Consider the following 6,904-nt stretch of genomic DNA (forward strand, 5'->3'; position numbering starts at 1 on the left):
CAAGGGAGGACTTTGCCTGACATGGAATGAGTTGTCTATCCAGCACAATGCAGAAACCATGAATGGTGTTCTTCACTGAGCCAACTGTGAGGAGCTGTGGTTGAGGCCTTCAGTTTTTTCTCAACATGTTCGGTTAGACCAGGGGTCGGCAACTTTTTGACATGATGTGCCATTTTATTTTTTCTTGGCAGTTTCTGTGCCATATCAACATTAACATTTAAAATTAGGTTTAATTATATCAAAATATAATTATATTACAATTGTTCAATTGTACAATTGTTCAGGAGATTAATTGAGTTGCCAAAGAAACTCTTTTGAGACAGCAGAATTTCTCTGACAATGATGTCCAGCATGTGAAAATGCAAGATCCCTGATTGTCGATGCTTTGGTTTTCAACTCTTTGCACAGTACTGTGAATTTGGTCGTCCACAGCGCTGAACTATTGAAGTCAGTTAGCTGTATGTTCATTCCTTGTGTATCGATCCACTCTATTAGACATTCATCAAATTCGTTGAAGATTTGTGTGTGAGGGACGATCGCTTAACTATGAAATTGACAGTCTTCACAACTGTAGCCATAACTTTATTAAGATCTGAATTTGACATTGAATTTGACATTGGTTTTCTTGGTGTATTATGCAGTGTCATTTCATTATTTGACAGCTCTTTTCTGCTGGCCGACCATAGTGGGACCTCCATCTGTCGTCACTGCAAAGATTTTCCCAACATCAACCCCCCCAAAATGCTCAATGAAGGCTTTGCCAATGTCTTCACGTTTTGTTGTGTCAGTCATTGGTTTTAGGCAACAGAGTTCCTCTCTAACATTCGAATCACAGTATTGTGGACTGCTAAATGTGGTATGTCTTTTATCTCCACACTCTGATCAAGCACAACGCTAAATACCCTTGCATTTTTCAGTCCAGCTGTTTGACGCTCATTGACGTTTTCCTGTGTTTCTTCTACTCGTCACTGAACAGTTCTAGCTGACACGGGGATATCTTTAATTCTAGATTTGATAGAGTCTTTGTTTGGCCAGCCATCAAATAAAACCTCTGTCAGTAAACGGCTTTCCGTGTTTCACAATGCAATGAGCAATTCAGTAACTTCCTTCAGTAGGATTATTTTTAGGTCTAACAAAAAGATGGAGAGTGCTGGCTTGCTTTTCATAAACATCATGCCTGATCTTTAAAGAATTTCTTGTGTTTAGTTTCAAAGTGGCGCTTAACACTGGTGCGGCACACAACATTTTTTAAACATAAATTGGAAACTGCATGATCTTTTTGAAAAACAAAACCATATCCTTCTTTCCAAGATGGCTGAAATGAACAAACGTCAATTTTTGCCTTCTTTTGCGCGCCATTGTAAAGTGGAGCTTGAGTTCAGCACCACAGTAAGCGCAAACTTCACACTCAATGACACATGCCGTCTACACCACAGTGAAAGCTATAACTAATTCAATACGTAAACTTAATTAAAGATTATTAGGTTATTTTCTATGCTAATCCGATCACAGCATTTCTGGAAAAACAAATATTAATTTTGCACCAAATATAACATTCATCTGAATGTAATTGGCGTGCCATTGATTTCCCCTCAGCGTGCTAATAGTGGCACACGTGCCTAAGGTTGCCCTGAGTTAGACTGTGACAAGACTAAAACGAGGTAAAAACACTAGAAACATGAAACCTAATACATGACCCATAACAGCTCAATAACATTTTTATGCAAAAATTGTGAAACTGCACAGTAGAGTGTCACGTGGGAAGGAGGAGGTCAGGGTCCAAAATGCAGGGAAGAGTGAATTTATTATAAACAATAACAAAACAAACAAAACCAAAGGGCCAACACGGCACAACACGACTGGAACTCAAGACAAAAGCAAGACAGACTCAAACACACACCAAACTGAAAACAATCCAAACAATGCAAACTCAACGAGTGGTGGGTGAGTGGAGACTAATATGGTCTGTGTGTGATGGGGAACAGCTGTGTGATCAGAGTGACAGGTGTGTGAGATGAGGCATGGAGTGTGGAGGGAATAGGACAGCGACCTCCGGTGGAGGAGGGAAAACCCGCAGTCCAGAGTCATGACAGTACCCCCTCCCCACGGAACGGCTCCCAGACGTTCCACAAGTCTGGAGGGAGGAGGAACGGGGGAAGGCGAATCAGGGGGAGGGATGGCGGGCCAGGCCCGTGCAGCGGAGTCACGCGAGCTGGCCTCGCCGCCAGTGGAACGTCCGCGGGCACCGCAGCCAGAGGAACGCGAGCTGGCCTCGCCGCCAGTGGAACGTCCGCGGTCACCGCCGCGTCCGGAACAGAGAGCGCGGTCACCGCCGCGTCCGGAACAGAGAGCGTGGTCATGGCCGCGTCCGGAACAGAGAACGCGGTCACCTCCGTGTCAGGAACAGAGAGGGCGGTCACGGCCGCGTCATGAACAGAGAGCGCGGTCACTGCCGCGTCAGGAACAGAGAACGCGGTCACCGCCTCGTCAGGAACAGAGAGCGCGGTCAGCTCTGTGTCAGGAACCGAGAGGGCGGTCACCGCCGCGTCAGGAACCGAGAGGGCGGTCACCGCCTCGTCAGGAACAGAGAGCGCGGTCAGCTCTGTGTCAGGAACCGAGAGGGCGGTCACCGCCGCGTCAGGAATAGAGAGCGCGGTCACCGCCTCGTCAGGAACAGAGAGCGCGGTCAGCTCCGCGTTAGGAACAGAGAGCGCGGTCACCGCCTCGTCAGGAACAGAGAGGGCGGTCACGGCCGCGTCCGGAACAGAGAGCGCGGTCACCGCCTCGTCAGGAACAGAGAGGGCGGTCATGGCCGCGTCCGGAACAGAGAGCGCGGTCACCGCCTCGTCAGGAACAGAGAGGGCGGTCACGGCTGCGTCCGGAACAGAGAGCGCGGTCAGCTCCGCGTCCGGAACAGAGAGCGCGGTCACGGCCGCGTCCGGAACAGAGAGCGCGGTCACGGCCGCGTCCAGAACAGAGAGGGCGGTCACGGCCGCGTCAGGAACAGAGAGCGCGGTCAGCTCCGCGTCAGGAACAGAGAGGGCGGTCACGGCCGCGTCCGGAACAGAGAGCGCGGTCAGCTCCGCGTCAGGAACAGAGAGCGCGGTCACCGCCGCGTCAGGAACAGAGAGGGCGGTCACGGCCGCGTCAGGAACAGAGAGCGCGGTCAGCTCCGCGTCAGGAACAGAGAGGGCGGTCACGGCCGCGTCCGGAACAAAGAGCGCGGTCACCGCCTCGTCAGGAACAGGGAGCGCGGTCATCGCTGCGTCAGGAACAGAGACATCGGTCACTTGTGCGTCAGGAACGGAGATAGCGGACGCCGCCGCTTCGGGAACAGAGATAGCGTACAATGCCGCGTCAGGAATAGAGATAGCGGTCGCCACCGCTTCGGGAACAGAGACAGCGGTCACTGTCGCGTCAGGAACGGAGATAGCGGACGCCACCGCTTCGGGAACAGAGATAGCGTTCAATGCCGCTTCAGGAACAGAGATAGCGGTCGCCGCCGCGTCAGGAATGGAGATAGCGGTCGCCGCCGCCTTCCCGCGGAAGAGCGTCTCTACCCTCGCCGCAAAGTAGGGGCGCTTCCGCGCAGCCTCGGCGCTATGGGCGTCCATCGCCGCCAGGCAAGCATAGATGGTCCTGAAACGAGCGGCCGACGCTGCCTCGAAAGAAATCTCCCCCGCTGGACCCACTGTAGGAGTTTGCATTCTGTCACGTGGGAAGGAGGAGGTCAGGGTCCAAAATGCAGGGAAGAGTGAATTTATTATAAACAATAACAAAACAAACAAAACCAAAGGGCCAACACGGCACAACACGACTGGTACTCAAGACAAAAGCAAGACAGACTCAAACACAGACCAAACTGAAAACAATCCAAACAATGCAAACTCAACGAGTGGTGGGTGAGTGAAGACTAATATAGTCTGTGTGTGATGGGGAACAGCTGTGTGATCAGAGTGACAGGTGTGTGAGATGAGGCATGGAGTGTGGAGGGAATAGGACAGCGACCTCCGGTGGAGGAGGGAAAACCCGCAGTCCAGAGTCATGACATAGAGTACATTGCCTCCCCAATCCTCATCTTGGGCATTTGTTTCTACCACCTGCTGTAGGTGACATAAGGAAAGCCAGAAGTGAAATAAAAGAGATGTCACTGTCCCATCCTTCAAACATGGAAATCTAATGAGGGCAGCTGATGCATTTTATGGACTGTATCCACGTAAGTAGGATAAAGAGTAGAATTAGGGATAAGATTTGAGAAAGTTAGGAGACAATTATTAATTTATAGCGGTGCCAAAGAGAAACATACAGATAGGTAAATAAAGGAACTATTTTTTATGTGATTTAAATTACAGGTGAGAGAACTTATATTAAGTATTAGCTTGCTGTGAAATATGGGGGCAAAGGCATGGGATGAATCTAAAAGGGCAGTAGCAGATTTTCAGCTTACATGAAATGAAATCCAACTCTTCCAGTTAGGACCCCTGTGGCCACAAGCATACCATGGGTCACTGGTTTTAATAAACACAAAGTGGCAATGTTTATCAGAAAATTTGATGAAATAATGAAGCAACACAACTTATTTGCCAATGACATTTGGAATGTTGATGAAACAGGCATTACAATTGTGCAAACTCTGGTCAGTGTGATTGCAAATCATGGCTCCAAATAGGTTGGAGAAATTACATCAAGAGAAAGGGGTCAAACTGGTCACTCTCACATTTGCTGTTAATGCCATTGGCAACACAATTCCTCCAATGTTTGTGTTCCCACGTCTTCATTATGTAGACCACTTTGTACAAGATGGGCCAGTAGGAAGCATTGAAATAAGTCAGGTTGAATGCAGGAGGAGGATTTTGTTATCTTTCTAAAGCAGTGGTATTCAATCCTAGTCCTGTAGGACCCCTGCTCTGCACGTTTTGCTTGTCTTTTATTTAACACACCTGATTGAGATCTTCAGCTTGTTAGTTCAGTTCATGGATCTCTCTCCTAATGAGCTGATGATCTCAATCAGGTGTGTTAAATAAGGGAGACATGCAAAATGTGCAGAGCAGGGGTCCCCCAGGACCAGGATTGAGAACCACTGCTCTAAAGCACTTTGCAAACTACACCAAGGTTAGCCCTGAGAAGTTGCTACTTCTACTTGATAACCATTGCTCACACTTGTCTATTACAGCAATCGACTTCTGCAAGAACAATGGAATTGTGATGCTAACATTGCCCCCTCACTGTAGTCATAAACTCCAACCACTTGACGAGAGTGTATATGGCCAATTCAAGAAGATGTAAGAAAATTACCTGAGACTAGAATCAAAGTGAATTGATTTTCCAAAAAAGTATGTTAGTGGCTGTGTTGGGTTATTTTTAACAGTTTTTTTTTTTTTACACACAGCATGAATGTAGTTTGCATGGTTATTGGCACTTTTGTCTTAGAGAGCTGCAAAATCATTTGCTGCAACAAAAAGAACAGTGCATCTTGAAACGAAGTGTAGTATATTTAAACAACAACTGAATCATGTAAGGAACCACCCAAATTGGCCCAACGACAGAATACAATTGGTGGGCGAAGGTATAATGCATGTAAATCCACTTAATCTATCAGGATTTAGTTTTTAATTTTAGTCTAGCGCCATGTTTAATCTGACTCCAATTTCAAGTGAATTTTACATTTAGCAGGTATTTCTAATTAAAAACAGATCACAAATATTGATTCTGTATTAATTTAGATATTTAATAATTTTGAATAACCCATACTTTCAACTATTTGTTGATTAAGGACCCGGTATCACATAGAAATTCACTTGACCAGCGGTGAACTCACAGACACAAACTCGCCAGTTCTGATCTTCCTTAGATGCAGGGTGATTATAAGACCTTTAAGTAGGCCGCACCTGGTAGCACATAACAGAAAGTGTATTTTTCAGCTATACAGTAAAAATAGCAGAGTGTTCCATGCAAGACACAAACAAATTCAACATAGTCACACATGCAACTTGAAATTGCTAAGTAATTCCAATGTTAGTTGTTCTGATTTTACACAAGACACATGGTCTAGAATGCATAGCATCTACAACCTTTTACCTAGTATTTGAAGAACACTTATAGCAAAGCAATCATGTGTTTTAAAGAATAAACTTAGCAAGTGTATGTGCACATGTACAATTACAATTACACATTTATTAAAAATAAAAAAGTAATGCATACCTGACCGCAGAGTCCGCAGTATGTGAGTGCAGAGCTCCAGAGATTTACACACGCAGTTGTCACAGTTTTAGCAGGTTGAGGAGTGAGATGATGAGGCAGGAACCGGAATAAAATAACACTGATATTTATTAAAGAAAACAACGATAAACATGGAGTCAAAACAAACAGAAGTAACGTGTATCGACGGACACTGGGGTGTGAACTGACACAGACTTATATACACAACAAACAGGGTGTGGTTACAAACGAGATAACAGGATGACGAGGGGGAAATACAAATATAGGCATGACTGAACCAAAAAGGGGGAGACAAGGACTAAACCATTTGAATAGGAAACATGACAGAAACACAACTAAATCCTGACAGCAGTGTGGGGGTTTTCTGGTTACAGAATCCCAAATGGCTATAATGCCACTTCGCTTTTATACCCAGACCAGAAAGAGAAATCTGAAGAATTTCTCTTAAAGAAAACAGACTTTACACAGACTGAACCCTATTAAGAGCCTGTGGGGTATCCTCAAGTGTAAGGTGGAGAATCATCATGTGTCTAATGTCCAGCAGCTCTGTGATGTCATTATAAAGGAGTGGAAGAGGAACCCAGCAACAACCTGTGCAGCTCTAGTCAATTTCATGCCCAGGATGATTAAGGCAGTGCCAGATAACAATGGTGCTAACACAAAATATTGACACTTTGGACAAGTT

Source organism: Garra rufa, chromosome 4 (genome assembly GCF_049309525.1).
Source record: "Garra rufa chromosome 4, GarRuf1.0, whole genome shotgun sequence".
In the NCBI taxonomy this organism is placed as follows: domain Eukaryota; kingdom Metazoa; phylum Chordata; class Actinopteri; order Cypriniformes; family Cyprinidae; genus Garra; species Garra rufa.